The sequence below is a fragment of the Corvus cornix genome, chromosome 3 (genome assembly GCF_000738735.6).
Source record: "Corvus cornix cornix isolate S_Up_H32 chromosome 3, ASM73873v5, whole genome shotgun sequence".
In the NCBI taxonomy this organism is placed as follows: Eukaryota; Metazoa; Chordata; class Aves; order Passeriformes; family Corvidae; genus Corvus; species Corvus cornix.
The window spans coordinates 77919362-77937110 of record NC_047056.1 but is presented as its reverse complement, the minus strand read 5'-3'; the positions used below and the strand labels follow the sequence as shown (position 1 = coordinate 77937110).

The 17749-nt window shown below is 43.1% G+C and overlaps 1 protein-coding gene across 7 annotated transcripts in view; it reads right to left on the bottom strand.

The window, feature by feature from the left end:
- The window catches only part of BACH2 (BTB domain and CNC homolog 2), a 187790-nt gene that overhangs the window by 68845 nt on the left and 101196 nt on the right, over positions 1-17749 (bottom strand). For all 7 annotated transcript variants that reach the window (XM_039568570.1, XM_039568571.1, XM_039568568.1 and 4 more), the window contains one exon: positions 14659-14809. The gene's annotated coding sequence lies outside the window, so the exon portion shown is untranslated. The remainder of the gene's footprint in view (positions 1-14658; positions 14810-17749) is intronic.

The window sequence follows — 17749 nt, the reverse complement described above, 5'->3', positions numbered from 1 at the left end:
AAAAGAGATGTCTTCAGTGACCACTGCAAGACTGGAGACCCCTGTAGCATGAAATAGGAGGGTGGAAAGAAAGGCTGAATGAATCATGAGCTAGGAAAAAAGGGTTGTGACACACCCCCACACTTTTCCATTTCAGGTCTGTAAAATTCAGCTACATTGAGGTGATGCTGCTGACACCACTGCTCAGAGAGAAGCAAGTCTGAATCAATCAGAATCTGTCTAAGACCTGAGCAAAACCCTCCAGCACAACAGAGGACAGAGAAGTTGTCATCATTTACACAGGAATAACAAAGAGAGGTGAGTCCAGCAACCTTACCCTGAGCAAAGGAATCATCAGGAAAGCCTCGCCCAGTGCAGCTGCTGAGAGAAAAGGTCAGGAAGAACACAGCCAGATTTCGAGCAAAAAATCCACTCATCTTGCAAACCATTTCCATGTCCATGGGTGCAAAGGCACTGCAAGCTTCTGCAGACACAGCCTGCCCTGGAGCCCCACTGGAGCAGAGGGGGGACATGAAAAGTGCCACAGGCCAGTCTTTCAAGCAAAGGAGCAGCAACCATTTAACGGATGCAAAGCGACAGCCTCAAACGCTCGCGCAACAACGAAGCATCAGCAAAAGCCAAATGGAGATGAACAGAAACATGCTCTCGTATCCACAGCCATCTGTCCCTCTTTGCTCGTTGTTTTACAAATTGACCTACTGTTCCAAATCCCAGATTTTCAGAAATAGCTCTGGATGAAGGTATTACCAAGAAAAACGATCAGTGTCAGCTAACCAGTGTAACTGAGGAGTTCTTTCCAGGAGGCTGAGGCAGTGATGACAGAAGCTGGAAAACCAAAATCCCAGAGAGGGGGAAGCACAAGCCACTCAGATACATAGGCAAGGAGCAACAGCAGCAACATTTGACAGTGCAAGTGATGTTCTCTTCCGCCAAAGGCAGGTGAGAAGCTTAACAAAGACCTTTTCTGTTTTCTGGTGCAAATGATGCATCTCAGAGAACAACCAACCACACTGGCCTTGGAGTAAAGGAGACCAGAAAACCAAGGGGATTCCTAAAATCTATTACTGTACCAAATACACAGCTAGCATTCTCCCATGAACTGAAAATCCCTTCAACTACTCCCAAACAACTACTGCCTCCTCATTTTGTACAAAGATAAATTTCCTCTCCAATATAATTTTTAATACTATAAGTAGGCTTGGTAACACAACCCCGTTAATTTAATATCCTCCGAGATCTTTACCATCTCTCCCTGTTGAGGTTTTCTGCAAAGCACCATCCTCATAATTTTTCAGTCTTTTGAGCCCTTAATTTCCTATTAACTTGGCATATTTGTACTGGCCTGACTGGTTTTATTGTGTGCTTTCATCAGTGGTAAGTGAATAACCTCCTCACATGGCTTTTGGGGGGGATTTCCTCCCAGCACTGCCAAGGGAGCCACGACTTGCCATGTGTCCTCCCCCACCTCAGCGCTCCCTCTCCCTCTGAAATGGGGAAAGATGAAAACTAGAAAACGCAACAGATGGTCTGAAATCCTCTTTCTGCGAAACCCATCACTACGGCACTGAGCTTAGGCAATATTTCAAATATTTCCGCATGTGCCAACAGCAGTATCCATGACTAGGGATGATGAGGAGACTGCTTGTGAAACTCCCCCATAGACACTGTTTGCAACAGCCTAGTCCTCTTGTTGAAGGCTCTCTTCCCTACTCCAAATCCAATGAGAAAACTAATCTTCTCCAGATTTAAAGCTGACAGGTGGTACATGCATAATTAAAGATGACCTAACAGAGAATGCTCTCATTTCTGGCATATTATCAGACACTTAAGCAAAGCAATTATCAGTAGGCAATCTTTTCTGTCAACAGAGATTGGATGAAACATTTTGCCAGTCAGGAAGATATTATAACGATGATACATATGTATTTGCAGATACTCCAGCAATATAATATAGACTTAAATCTCTCCTGTCTCAGACAAATGTCTTCATCACCTATGGAGGACCACATCTTCTCACATTTTCATGTTCCCCTGTGCCATTTCCACAGACTCACCAGACAAAGTACACAGACTCCACCTTGCTCCTACTCATGTCAACCTTTTCCTTCAATCCATCTGGACTAGAGGCCCTGCCACTCCTCTCCACCAAGGGAAGGACAGTCTTACTGTCCTCTCTAGCTCCTGCACTTTTTCCACCTGCACTACCTGGTAGATGGCTGATCTGTGGGCCAGGAAACCTTGTTCTTCTGCCTTTTTTCCCCTCCCAAAGCAAGCAAAACCCCAGGAAATGTGTCCTCCCCCTTTCTTACTCAAACACCAACAAGAAGTCAGCTCCTCCAACACAACCCATCCAAGCCTCCCCCAAATACCTTCTTCTTCATCCACAGGTAGCAGTCACCTGTGGCACATCAGGGGCTGGGCATGATATTGCTCTTTTACTCCTTGTCATAACTTTTGTGACATAAACACCTGCAGGGAAGGATTAGGGCCCCCATACGTCATGATGGACTGTGTCTGTTGTGAACAACCATGCCTTACTCAGGACCACAAGCTGAGCATCTTTATCTTGGGAGCTGTGAAGGTGGAAGAGATGAGTGGCCTTGTTCTCCTTAGCTTATAGAGGGGGCAAACCCAAGCGGAGATCAGTTGGGAATTTTATGTGGAATCAACCCAAAAATCTATACTAGAACTAGGAATATCTTCCCTGCTTTTTGGTTAACAAGCAGATGGTATGGTCTCCCAAAATAGCAGTGTCACCCATGTAGTTTGAAAGAAGCAGAAACTTTTTAACCTAAACTCTTAAAATGCTTCCTTCAAGCAGTGTTTTGCAATGAATCCAGAGAGCGTTCTGTGCCTTTTTTTTTTTTTTTTTTCTCCTGAGCAGGGATTTTAAAAAAAGAATTTTTTGTGGAAGAAAGACAGGGAGAACAAAAAACAATTAGGAAAAGGAAAGCCTAAAAAGGTTAGTGGTTTTCTTAATTTTGGGAAAATTAGGGCTGTGAGAAGTATTATAAACCGCAATTACATACACACATGGGACTGCATTTTACCTTACGAAAGAGCTGCTCTTAGGGTATAAAATTGCTTTAATACTGCACTACGACAAACGTTTTTTTTTAAAAAAGGCTTATGATAATGGATTTTCAAAGCAAAAGTAAAGCTGCTTTTCCCTGAGAACAGGGCTTTAGAGAAGGGAAACTTCACAATGCCAGTGGTGTGCGTTTTGCTGCATTTCACAAGATCTCTCATTATTTAAATTCCGATGTATTTATGTCATACATGGATAAACGATCTTATTGTTCAGAACATGTCTTTATATGAACATCTCTGCTGTTAGAACTAGTGTTATTTAGCTGGTTTTTTTCCTCTCTCCTTACCAAGTCAGAACAAAAGTGTCTTTTATTGCAGTTTTGTGAACTTCATGCAAATGGCAGTTTTTACACATCAATCGTCAGTTTAATAACACTAATGATAACAGGGGAATTGAAAGTAATAGGCTGATTTTTTGGCAAGCAAATCAGAATTTATAGAGAAGTTTCTACGATGTCAAACTTTATAGCCCTGTGTTATCAAAAGCACGAGGAGTGAGAATTAAGATTAAACCACTGACTTGTTAGCAAGCTACACTTACTAAACCACAGCCTTCCTGCACCAAGATTGATTATTCAGAAATCCACTGTAAAAGATAGGAAGAGATAGGGATAGTCTTCTGGGACCTCAGGGAAACATTTATACAACAGAATACATTTGCCAGGGGGTACCGACCTGACTGAGCAGGCTCAATATTTCTCTCGGTTAAAGCAAGACTGTTCAGTCTCCCAGTCTTCTCTAAGGCATAGTTTGGTCATTCCTTCTCCTGCTCTATCCCACTCTTGCAATCACAACACTTTGCAGCATTTAAAGTCCAGTTTTGCACCTATCACTCATCCAAGTGGCCCTGGTGACTTCACAGGTGCTGGTTATAGGCTTTCATGCCACAGGACCAAGCATGGGAAGAGGAAAAAAGCCTCATATGAGTAGCTAGAGCTGTGAGAACTAATGGACTTTCTGTGGATTGTGGATGGATGACTACAAAGAACCACATTTTGAAAACACAGCTTGATCATGATCACAGGAGTAACACTAAATATAAGAAAAAAGCATTTGCTTTCCCAACACGCAAAAAACCAGATATGGCAAAATGCCAGTTTTTGACACAAAATACCACAGGAGAAGTGAGTGACAGAGGATTTTTAATACTACTACGAACAGGTGCTTAAGCAGGCATAGTAGTTTCCCATGACAGTGACGGTCTGAGGACAAATTTTATATCTCTAATGTCTGAATTCCCCTTTTTATCCAGACAGACAGACAGACACAGTCCTACACCCTGGACCACTCCGACCCAGTTCTAATGCAGGAGGTATAGACGGAAATTGCACTTTGCTTCCTCCCACTCACATTTGGCTATGATCAGGACCCACTGCTAAATTGCTCTACTATTGAATCCCATCCCACACAGGGCATCTTCTTTTCCACAGATGCCTGACTGCTTTTCCACATGGTCTGTGGGTTTGATGCTTTGGTTTCCAGCTACAGGCTCTAGGGGCTGAATCCTTTTCATGGGAGCATTTGAACTGCTACCTTCCTAGAGTCAGCACCCTTCAGTTTGGCCATATTTCCTGGTTAATGCTCCCACAACTTGAACCACCATTTCCACATGAAGAAGCCTGTTTCATGGACTGCTAAAACTGCGTTCCATGTCCTTCCTCCTGCCTTGTGTGGGCTTTGCCAAAAATCAAGTTTTGGAGAGGAGGAATGAAGCCTGCTCCCTTATCATTACTTATAGCATGTACTCTCAGTGATGTTTTTTATCAGTAGACAAGTGGGAAAATATGTTTTAAGAAGGACAAAGACTGCTACCGTTTTACAAAAAGCCCCAAAACAAGCAGAGCTTATTATGTACCACAGGATGAAATGCAGCATCTTCGGGGAACAGATGTTTTATCATCAAGCAGCAGTTTGGGAGGACTGTGGGAGCTGGGCTGTCTCACCCATGAGCAAACTAGGAAATTACAGGAGCTTGTAGGTGTTGTCTGTGTGTGAGGTCAGAGACAGAGAAGCAGTTAAACCCCATCTCTAAGGTACTGTCCCTGTGCGGGTGGATGTAGTAGGTTGTTACAGAGAATAAAATGGTGGGAAATAACTATTTCACTCAACACCATCACTGTGGCTGGGACTGGCATTAGCAGTGGGGTTTGGTGGGCAAAAAGCAGAACAGTGTGAGGAACACACTGCGATGCATTAGTGCATACATGTTGAAAGGGTAAATCTCTGGATTTTTGCTGTCTTGTCAGGATGACATCATGCTCCTACCTGCCCGCATCATGGACCTCACCACGCCTCTAAACGAGACCTTAAAGTTTGTGTCCCGTGATCTGCTGCTGCTCACCACAGTCCAGCCCCTCACTGCTAGTGAGAACAGTAACAACCCCTGTCTCCCTACAAATTTATGCTAGAATTACCCTGTAAGGAAAATCCAGGCCAAAAAGGAAGTCCTCAGTGAAATGAAGCGATGCATTAAAAAACACTGTTTGAGCTTGGAACATGATTAGATTTTCCTCAAGTCTGAAGGAGTCCCAGTTCCTAATGGAAAAATGGGAGCTGTGCATGCTAACACCTTTTGCTGCAGGTTGGTATCCACTCCAAACACCATCTCAAAAATACTTTCGCTTCATCAATACATTTCTAATTCAACCAAAAATAAATTAAAATAGCATCAGAAAAGCTTTGCATGGTAAACATCAGAAAAACACTGGTTTCCAAGCCTGCAGCCAGTTGTTCTATAATATCTTCTGCTTTGTGCTGACAACCTTTTTTCCCTCCAATCATTCAGACACAATGCCTTCAGGTCTGTCTAAGTAATGTAATTTACTGGAGTGGAATTCCCTTGATACCTTCTGCAGCACTCAGTGACAGTATCATTTATACTCTACACTGTCATGCCATGACACTGATACATTGGCTTTCATCCCTCATTCAGCACAGAGGGTGCAATTTCACCTTCCATTGTGCCCTTCTGCAGACTGCGTGTACAAATTCCCTCCATTCATTCCTAATTACAAACCTCTGCTGAAATACTCTCATTAGATTTATATTTCTCACTCCAAAGTGTCAATCTTATTTCAAAATTCCAATTTTCTGGGAGATTCATCCATTAGCAGCAACCTCCAAAGCATTCCTTAACCGAGTGCATTAAAAGTGAAGCTGGCAGAGCAGAGACGCACTTAAAATACACCATTACAGCAAATCTCCATTGCTAATGTTTTCACATTATTCGAGCAATGCAATAAGGAGCCTGTGACTAGCCAGCCTTGCTCCTCCAGCAGTGATGGGCCGAAGCCCCCAGTCCACTGCTGTGTCCAGCTCTGCTCGCACTGTGAGACTGCACCACATCCCAAAGCATCTGCTGCTGTCCCCGCCTCACAGGACCTCCTGTACAGCATGAGGTGGCTGTTCAAAGGACCCCAGAAGCTGAGAGCCACAGAAAGAGTCTATGACAACTGTAAAAAGGCCCGAGTACAGCTTGTTTTCTGTGGTAAAGTTAAAAAAAAACCCAACAAAAACAAGCTTGGGGTTTCCCAAGGTAGCAGTTCTGCTCTGCAACCCAAAAGGTTGCTAGAGGTCTTCAGCTGAAAATCTCAACCACATTGTTTGTGTCACTTACACTAATCCTAATTTAGTGGCCACATGTAGGACTGCTCCCTTCAAACTGTGTACAGGAAACACAACTTCACAGATTCCCCAGAGCAGCTCTACAAGTAGTTAAAAAAAATCAAAAGAGATCCTTCTACGTCTTCAAGAGAAAGTCAAACACCTTACAAACCTCATCACCATACAAGGGAAAAAAATGAAGAGCACAGCAGGGGTACTGATAGTTGCACAATGCGCCCGATGTGCCATCGCTAAAAATAGCCCGTGTGGCGATACCCCTGGAAGAGTCCAGCACGTCTCATCCCGCTGGAAAGAGCAGCAGCAGTGATCAGCGCAGGAGTGCTGCTGCCACATGACACACGTGTTGCACTCTCTCCTGTCATTATCTTCAAAGCCATCAGGTTTGAACTCACCTGCAGCTGGCACAGCAGTAGAAAAGAAGGCTGGGTGGGGAGAAAAAAAACACCTCTACAACTGTACTGAAAAAGGGAAAATTCCACAGAAAAATATTACAGCAAATGATTACGCTCCTTGTCAGCATCTGGGCACCTACAGGACTGAGGCATGCAGGTGATTATAACAGAGGTAATGTAATTCCCTGCAGCAACCACTGTGGGGGAAACTAATAATTGCTGAAGTTTTGCCCGTTCCCATCTGAAGTATTTGAAGCCTTGATTACCGCATCAGCTCTCTTGCCATTTGTACTTTGTATCAAGGCAAGAGCTGGTCCAACAAGCAGGCACAGATGTAAGAGCAGAAAGGCACATTTCAGCAAAAAGGCAAAAGTAAGGCAGCAATGACAGGCATGAGCCCTCCTAGGAAGAGAGGGAGGACTACACCAAGCTAATTTAAAGGGATTTCATATTGCCTAATGAAAGACTCACCATTGACAGCGTGACTAGTCCATGGAACAAGCGCGTGTGCTTCTAAGTGCCCCCAGTACCGCACATCCTCCTCACCACGTGGTGTTAGTCAGAGTGAAAACGTATTGTCTTACAAAGCCCGATTTTCAAGACCAACACCTCTGCTACCCTGCCAAGCCTGGCAAAGCTGGGAAGGTCATGAAGTGACAAGAAAGCAGTGATGCTTAAGCTGCCACACAGCAGAAAGCAAGTTTTCAGCCTCTACCTCTGGTCCTGCAGCTCTTGGATAGATGCTCTCTCCTCTCATCCATCACAAGAATGACATCAGACCAAGAAGCCTGACATGCACAGGCACACTCATTCTCTGGAAATGCCACAGCTACTAATGAGTGAAGCTGGGACAGCACCAAAGCTGACACCATGAAGCTACAAATTTCCCTGCATATACTGACATCTCTCTTTAATATTTCTCTTGGCCACGAGCTGACATATCAATTAATGTGGTCAGAATACATTTAGTAGTTCAAGATACTGCAACTGGTTTAGTGGATTCCTAACCAGTGCAACTACCTGGAAAAGTATCAGACAGTGTATTTCAATAGTCACCCTAAAAAGCAAACCAAAAGGATTTTATCTGCCAAAAGTTAACCCTGAGAATTTGTTTCTCAAGCTCAGCAGATTTGTATAGTTTCCATTTTTTTTTCTCCTTCACTTTTTCTCTGCCAGAAGATGAAATTCCAGATCAACAACGCAAGGTACACCAGTGAAGTTTTGAAAGTTTTAACTTTAAAGATCTTCCCGTCCTCTCCAAAGCTGCTTTTTCCAGACAGCAGAATAATTCTGCTTCCAAAATTCTTTCATCACCACCTTTTACTTATGTACTATGCCTAACTACTTTTTCTTTTTTTTTTTCCAGTAAGAAGTTGATGAATTAACACAGCCAGACCACACCACAAGTAAGCTCTGACTCTCCTTTCAACACAGACCCATTTACAAGCATTAAAACCTAGGACTCACCCACCAGACAGAGCCGAAGCTGCAGGCAAGCCAGTCATCAGAGCTAAGAGAAATATTATGCTTGCTCTACAAATGCTGAAGCATTTGAATCTTATTTTTAGTTGTACACAAAGGGCAATAAATGGAAAATCTTATTGTAACCACTGCTTTTTCGTGGCCACCCACACTTCCAACACCTACAGCAAAAGTATATAAATGCAAAAGCCCCAAAACTCATGGCTCATCTTAACAAGGGATGTAAACTAGCTAGTTGCTGTTAACTTTTTTTCCAGTTTATATCTAGTGGGCCATTATATTCTGTTAAACTTTGAAGACAATTTTCACATGCTGTGCGTATCTACTGTCCAGGACTCTGTTGGATTTTCATACATTTTTCCCAGTACCAGCATGCCTGGTAAAGTCCTTCTCTAAGTTAGCTGACCACTGACTGATTTTCAAATTATGAAGTAGAGAAGGTGCTTCCCCCTAACTCTCAGTTTCTTCCCCTGCTGCCCAAACTACTGAGGTACAAGGAGTTAATGCTTCACTTACCTGTGAGAAATTATGCTGAATACTCTACCCAGAAACTGGCAATTAAAAAAAAAATCCCTTTACACTCATAACAGTAGAAGAACTTCAAACAAATTGCTGTCAAGGATGATTTCATTGTGTTTAAATCCACTTTATTTCAAGTCACTTTGCAAATTACTCTTTAATTTTATACCTAAAACTCTCAGGTCTACTATGATGCCAGTTTGCTCTCCTGTATGTCCTATGCCTGATTCTTTCAATTTACAGAAAGTAACACAAGTGTGAACCTAATTATCATTTGAAAACCCGCAGAAAACTAATTCAACTGACTGAGTAAAAAAGAAATAAAGGAAAAAAGGTCCGTCTCAAGACCAGACCCAACAGGAGGGTGATGCCAAGTCTGGAGATGATGAGAGTGAACAATCTCATGCCATTAATCATCTTGCTGTCACTGAATGTGCGGGTTATTATAGCAAGAAAACGATCCAATACAACGCTTTTACGTCTCAACTCTTTGTAAATCATAACAGGAAACATGTCCTACCAGCTAGCAATCAATATTTAACTAAATGATCGAAGACCAAGTGCTGGCTCCAGAAAAATGTACCTTTACCTGCCCTTGCTTATCAATTGCCCGCTAGACCCAAAAGCGCGTCACCTTCCTGCAGCTCCTGACAAGGCAAAGGCAGAGCCGGCTGCTCTCCACGCACGCTGCTGAAATCAGGTGTGTGCTTTCCTGCCAAGGATTTAGGTCGCAGGACCTGTGTGCTGAACGCCGCAGAAGCGCGGGTATCTAAGTATTATGAAAATAAATGGGTCATACACCACTGAGCTAACAACCACACCACCCCCAAGCCGGGCACTGAATGACTGTGCAGAGCTCTGCCAGAGGGAGAGGAGAGGTTGAGCCAGCAGTGAAAACAAAACTGATGTGGTGAGATGGATTTTACTTTTCACTGGTTACAGAGAAAGTTGGTCTTGCTGTCACCATCTCTCAGGCTTTTCTGTGGAAAAAAAAATTAAAGCAATGTGCAGGCTGGTAAGATGTCCTGTGGAGACAGGCTGGCATCTCACCCCACCGGGAAAGGGGAAGCGCCACTGGCCCCGGGCAGAGGGAGGGCTGTGACTCAGTCCCTGGGGCTGGCACACACACACACACCCGCGCTGTCACCTGCCACGGCGAAAAATAAAAGTTCTCGCCACAACACGGCGGCCACATGGGAAACGCCGAGTAAACAGATCAATGACGCCGCGCGCCCACGCAGCCCGTGGCACCGCTGGGGTGACGAACAAACAAACCTTCGGCCAATGGCAACAGGCCGAGAGGTGTCACAGTAATTCGAGTTCATGTGGCATGCTACACTGCAACAAACACCGCTGTCCTTCGCTGCTGTTACCAGCTAAACATGAGCAGAGTGCTCTTCCTGGCCACACAGCCCGTGGTCATCGCGTGTGCCTGGGTGGGGATGCCTCCAACACTGGGGTCTTGGTCAGAAACCTCCAGGAAGGGACACTGGCTCACCACCCGCACACATGTGCCCTGCCTGAAGCCACACCAGCGCTTTTCAGACCATACATTTGTCCAGATACATATTTTATTTTAGAAAACATACACATGCATATATATATAAGTTTTATAAATATTTAAGTTTCATTTTTATATATATACACACATCTGCACATATAAATAAAGTTATATTTAGTCATCAGATGTACTTGTATCAAAAGCTGTCCCCGGCCACTCAGCCTGGTTAAGGTACAGAGGCACTGATGATGCTGAGAAGCCCCTGATCACATTGAGGGACTGACACAGTGCTGCTGGCAGTGGTCAATGGAAAGGATGCCATGGGAGGCTGTAAAGGTCCCCGAGGTGGAAGACACTCCACACCCTCTGGTGGCATGAGGTACAGAGTCCTGATACGCCAGTACCATAAAATAGGTAACAAAGTGTCTTTGCCCCTGTTGAGAACAGCACTCCAACAGGAAAATGTACCAGAGAAATCATGAAATGCAGACATGGCCACATCTCTCATCCAGTAAGATAAACCTGCCAATGTCCTCACTGGTCCTGGCACTTGGGAAGAGGGTTTGGTACTGATAGTTAGGAGTGTTTGATAAGTCAATGTCCAAAGTGACACAATTTTGCCTTCAGAAATCTGATTTCCTTCTGAATTCTGTCAAGTTATCTGACCTTTAAGTGCAGATTTTAAAAAAGATACATTTTTCCCAGGCTGTGGTGGTAGGCAAGTGACAGACATTTAACCATCAATATCTGCATATTTAAAATTTTACATTATTTACATCTGCCTAGAGGTGGCCATAGGACAGATTTCAAGAAATCTTTCTAAAATTTTTTTTAATACTCCGAAGAACTCATACCTAGCGAATATGAAATTTTTGTATAGAAGTTTCTGACTTTTGGGTTGACTTATTTTTTCATCCTGTATAAAGCGCTTATAGGCATTTGATAAGCAGTACAAATCTGGTCTTTTTATGAGATGCAGAAAGACATTAATTGGGATGTTATTTTTGCTGCTTTTAGAGGAAAACACACAGGGCTAAAACAAAGCAGGAAATGTGAGCAGAGTATGGACACTGCTAGGAATAGTCACCTGCCTCCTCTAGGATGCCAGCAGCCCTGCCCCATGAGCTGCTCCAAGGCACAGCTCTGTACATTCTCTGTCATTCATGATTGTTTGGGATAACAAACGGAGAGAGCCTCTCAGCAGAGAGCATAGCTTCTCCCCAGCTGCTGTATTCCCACACTACAGTACACTCAGTCTAACCTAGCCAGGATTAATTCCCTGAGAACCTAGAGAAATGGGGTTTTTTTTTACTATCCCGGCACATGCACCATAACAGGGTTTTGCAATATGCTTCATCAGAATGAGCAAGGGACTTTCTGCTCTGAACTCACATATCAGTATTTTTATGGAAATTTTATCAATCAGCATCCAAGTAGTATTATAAAAATGAAATAATAAATGCACAGGGGGGAAGGCATACTTGCTTATCCCACTGTACCCTGGGAAAAGCAACAAGAACGCAGTTGTTGCAGCTGGGTCAACCCTGTGCAACTGCTCTTTCCAGCAGGGCTAATTAACAAGTGAAAGTCTGCTTCTTTCTATGGAAATTGCTATAACAAGGTAATTGTTACAAGCAGTCTGTCATCAAAAATAGCCAGACAGTGGGAAACACTGAGAAATCAAATAGGCAACGAGCAGCTTGCCCTCATGTCTACCTGTGCCGGCGTGGATCTGCACACACGGCGGGTGCAACCCCAGCCAACAGCCTGTGAGGTGGTGCATGGGTTTTCTAGGAGCTAGAGTACACACCATGTTTTAAAAATGATGCATAGCTCAAGCACATAACCACAGTTAAAAGAGAAAGAAGAAAGAAAAAAATGGAAAAGCACATATTTGATGATGGCTCCTATATCCTCACACTGGTTTTCAAGTTCATTTGGTCCTCAGACTTGATTTTGTTCCTTGAAAAGGAGACGTGATCATACGTAGCACAACAAGAAGCAAGACAAAACTTCCTATTCACTTCTTGGAATGAGAGAGGCTTTTTCTCCCATTTCTGTCTGCTTTTTCAAGTCCCTCAACAAGGATGATATTTTTGAAGTTAGTTCCTCTGGAAGTGTTTTTAATAGTGAATTTGCAAGATGCCTAATGATAAGCTTTTCAAACATCATGAGAAAACCCTGCAAAAAATTGTGAATAAGCCTTCCAAACCTCATGGGAGTAGTGCTAAGTAGGACTAATGAAAAACAAGCTTTTTCTGCCTGCCTAGCTGTTACAACTCATATCAAGTCTTCTTCCCTTAAGACAAGCACTAAAAACAAATTTCAAGCCAGATCCAAAATTTTCCTGTAGTCAGACGATTCCTGCTAAAGGGGATTTGATTAATAACTGCACCAGATAATGCCAAACCCTAAAGGAAATGGCAACACTCTCCCTTTTTTTTTGGAAAATGAAATCAAACTCACACCCTGTAAGGCCTCTTTGACAGTGAATTCTGTTACTACCCAGACTGTCTCCACTGCATACGGCTTCACCATTGTTTTTTCTGATACTCATCACACCAGAAAAAAAAATTTCCTCTCTTTAAAAACTGAATTTCCATATGCATTAAAGAACACTGTCCTCCATTTGCAATAGACTTTTCTTGCTTTAAATAAATCTTCTAGCGTCACACAAGCAAATAAAGTACTTCAAAAAAAGGTATATTTCTAATGTAAAAGCTTTGGTTCCAAAACACTCATACTTTTTTAGAAGTAGTATTACAGATCAGTTTCTAAGATTAAAAATGGTGTTAGTAGGCATTCAAGAAAAACTGACCAGTAAGGAGTGCTGCTTCACTGACCTGTTCTGATTAAACTGCACCATATGCATTTGTCACTGCAGTGAACAAATACAGGCAGTAACATGCACAGTGCCACACTCTGAACCACAATTTTGTATTATCTCCTTTTGCCAAGCTGCTCTATACCACCATCTCAAAGATAAAAACCTCTAAACCACAAAAATATTTGCTTTTGTTTTAAAAATTAATGAAATTAGGTTGTGCTCTAGCCTTTTCCCAAACGCGTCATCTCTGGGGTGTCCCGTCCTCCGTAGAGCACGGGCCATCACATCCATGCCATCCTTACAATGGTCCAGAAGCTTCTCCTATCTCAGAACACAGAATTAGGGTTAGAACTGCTGACAAACTGCAAAGGGTTAAACAAGCTTCTCCCCGCTGATTCTATGTCAGGCTGTGCTACGGAATGTTTCACAGGAAGACTCAGCCATCACGAGATTAGGGATGAAATACATGCACAGCACCATAAGCTGCTCCCCCTCTTGGGAGAAAAATCAAAGCACTACAAGCACTGGGAACTACTACCCAGGTTGAGAAGACAGGAAGGGGTCCCCTCAATCTGCCCCTAGTAGATGAGTGCACAGCTTTCTTTACCCTCCCACAGTCAGGCGGAGCACTTAATTCCACCTGGAAGGAGCTGGAGGTAGCCATGAAGATCCTGCTGATGCTTACAGAGACTTTTGGGGCAGCAGGCTGAAGGACAAAGCAGCACCAGGGCTCCTCCAAGGGAAATAGTCCAGGAACCCGAAAGGAGAAGGATGTGGATTTCATCATGTGAGAAATAGAAGGGTGCCTGCAGTCTTGTTGGGCAGGTGATGGCCTCCAAGCTCGCACGGAGCACGTGCAGCTTTGGCAGAGCACACCAAGGTAAGCGTACACGCACGTAGCCAGGTGCCGAGGAAAACAAAGCGCAGTTGGAGCAGTGGGGCGAACAGAGCTATTTTAAGTACTTCTCGCTATGGTTTACTGTAGTAGCAGAACACTTAGGAAAGCCGTCAAAATGACAATCACTATTTAGGTTAAAAAAGCAAGTAACTACTTCAATAACAATTTATTCACCACCTAATGTTTGCAGTTGAATTACAGCTTTTACAGTGTTTTTCTAAAGTGTGATATTTACTGCCTCCACCTTGCCTCCCCAAGATCTTTTTTCTTCTTTTTTTCCTTTCGTTTTTTCTTTAAATAGAAAGGAATTGGAATAATAACTTACATGTAACTTTTCTAGGTTCTGTGCTGGCTAAAATGTTCTCACGATGCAGGGAACAGGATCAATGGAGAAATTAAGAGGCTGCAGCAATCCATTAAGAAGTGACCCTCCAAAATTCTGTAGGGCAGTGCTCAGGCAACTCAGTTGTAGCAACCTAAAACAAAATAAAGGCAAGAGTTAAAAAAAAAATGAAGCACTGAATCTTCACAAACAGCTCTTTGTTTATTCCTTTGAATTCTAAAAAAAAATTGGGGTGTCTTTTTTATTAAATATAGATGGTCTTTATGCCAAACATGACAATTACTTTATGCCCATTTCACACTTCCTCCAAGCTTTAAGCTGTAGATACCTTCCAACAAAGACCATGCTTTGCTTGCATTTGTATAGTATGAGGCCTCTGAGAAGAACTGTTGAGCAGATAAACTAACACTTCTGTGATTATTTTACCAGATCATACCACAGATAGGTGCATCCTTATGCATACATACTAAGGAATTCTTTACTGTGATGGTGGTGAGGCACTGGAGCAGGTTGCACAGAGAAACTGTGGATGCTCCATCCCTGGAAGTGTTCTAGGTCAAGGTTGGATGGGCCTTTGAGCAACCTGGTCTAGTGACAGCTGTCCCTGCCCACAGCAGATGGGTTGGAACCAGATTAGCTTTAAAGCTCAACCTAAACCACCCTGTGATTCTATGAAACTGCACACCACACCAGAAAGGAGTTCCAACAAAACCAGCAAATTTATCTAGTGAGATTTAAATAATAATTAATACTGGATTTTGTCAAAGCTTTGCACTGATTTTATCAAGGAATTAAAGTTGGGAACACAAAATTTGTTCCTTTGTTTCTCCTTTTCTCTGGGGAGCTTCAGAGAAGAACCACCGTCAGCGTAGTGGTATTCCTGGTTGGTATCCCTGGTTGATGTGGTGTGTGCCATAATCCTGCAGCCACCCTAAAGCAAAGCTACCTGTCACGCCAGTCCATGTCAAAAGAAAACTGGAGAGACAATAAAATGTTCAGCTGCCCACAGGAAATTCTTTGTGCTGTCACGTCTGTGCAAGGGGCTCAGTCCCTGGAGGGGAGGCACTCCAGGATGGGGAAGGCTGGTGAGAGCAGGACTGGGGCCAGGGGGCTGGAGGAGGTGAGATGAAACCCCCAGCACCCAAATCCCAGCATCGCCACACAGCCCAGATCCCACAGTGCACACAGGCCCAATCCCAGACTCCGGAAAAGGCTTCCCCCATCTACCAAGGAAGTGGTCACACTCTGAAGTGGATGAGGAGAAAATACTTGTGGAAGGAGAAGTAATTAGCTTCAAGCTACAGAGGTTCTCAAGTCGAGGTTTTCAGGTTGCCAGCGCCCAACACTTTACTGTGTTCCTGGAAAAAAACGTTGGAATGCTTAACTACTATTTACTTGAGTAAAGTTGGCAACTGGGAGTGGAAAGGAAGATGGTTTTCTTTTGAACAGAAGGGGACAGCAACAGTACAAGCAGTGGCATGTATCTATCTTCACAGGATCACTGCAAAGGCTGTGTCTGCAGAATTACCACACACTAAAGCTAGATAAAGGGGGAGGTGAGAAAGAGGAAAATAAACCCCTGAAGTTTAGATTTTTTAAAAACGCCTCTTATTTTTTACAAACTTGCAAAATTAACTCTTCAGTAAAAAGATCTGGTTTCCCAAGAGATGTCTGCTATGTCTATTTGTGACCAATGACTGTTTATGACTCTGTAAAAAATGAAAAGAATAATAAAATGCAGTGAAAAGAAGAGAGATTTGGTGGTTATTTTTCTAAGTATGCTGTGCTGGTAAAAAAAGTTCAATATTTTCTGAGCACTGATCCTACTGCATTTTACTCCAAGTTTTGCAGAGAATTGGTTCACTTAAGAAAAGTAGGTTATTCCCTCTGGATGGCACCCTCCTAGATGGTTTACCAACAGAAGCTCAAACTCTTGCTACCTTTAAGGATTACCTAATTTGGTACTTGAAAAGAATCATGAGGCTATGCTAGGAACACAATGCTTGTGTCTCTTCAGTTTATACAGTTTTCTCCAATTGGGCATAACATTAATTGACAGACTGTAAGAGTACCAAATATTTAGGGTCCCAAATATACATTATCTAAATTGCCCATAAACCTGAAAATATAAACTCTAAATCTGTTCAGTCATAAATCACTGGGAAAACAAAAATAACTGTTGCTTACTCAATGGCCAAAGGACTAAAACGAGGCAAGGCTCTGTGTTTTCAAGGATAAGTTAGTTTCCTGAGCAAAAATTGCACTTGCCACAATGTATCAGAAGAAAAAGAGAAGAAACAGAAGTTGCGAATAGAGAAATAAGAAAAAAAAAAGGGGCGGGGGAGGGAAAAGAAGATTTTCAGCACCACTGAAGCTTTTCTGAGAAGGTCTGATTGATGTTCACTGCTGTAGAAAGCATGAGGCTGCATCCCAAACATTTCATTCCCTTCTGCAAATGTCTCACTCCATACCTCTCCCCATGTCCCCCAGATATTCTTGCCCTATGCGGGATGATCCAGCCAGCATCAGGTTTTACACATGATCTGAAAGACTAAAGCAGGAATCTCTCTACCCAGGGGTCAGCTTAGGGTAGAATGAAACCTAACCCCTGTCCACGCTCAGCCCAAGGGCTTCTTCATGCTTTCCATTTGACAAATGACTTTCCCTAAAACAGGCAAATTATTAAAGGCAAAACTGTTACTACAGCTGCAAACTTACAGGAATACATAAAAATTGAGTTCATATGAAGAGCCAGCAGTGCACCTACTGAAGAGAAATTTCAGCACTTTAACATGCTGATCAGCCAGGTTTACAGCATCGGGAAGAGCTGGATCTTAGGCAGGGGAAGATGCACTCTCTGCTCCAAGGCTTGCTCACATCAAGGTCTCAGCTCTCAGCACAGACCTGCACATGCGGGACATCAGTTATAGGGTCATGGGAGGCCATAAAATCACTGTCCTACACCAGCTTGAAGACCCAGCTCCTGGAGTCTTGGAGGTTGCAAGAAAACCTTATATTTATTCTAAAAAAAAGCATCCCCCTTAACAGATTGCAAAGAAATCTAGAAAAATAA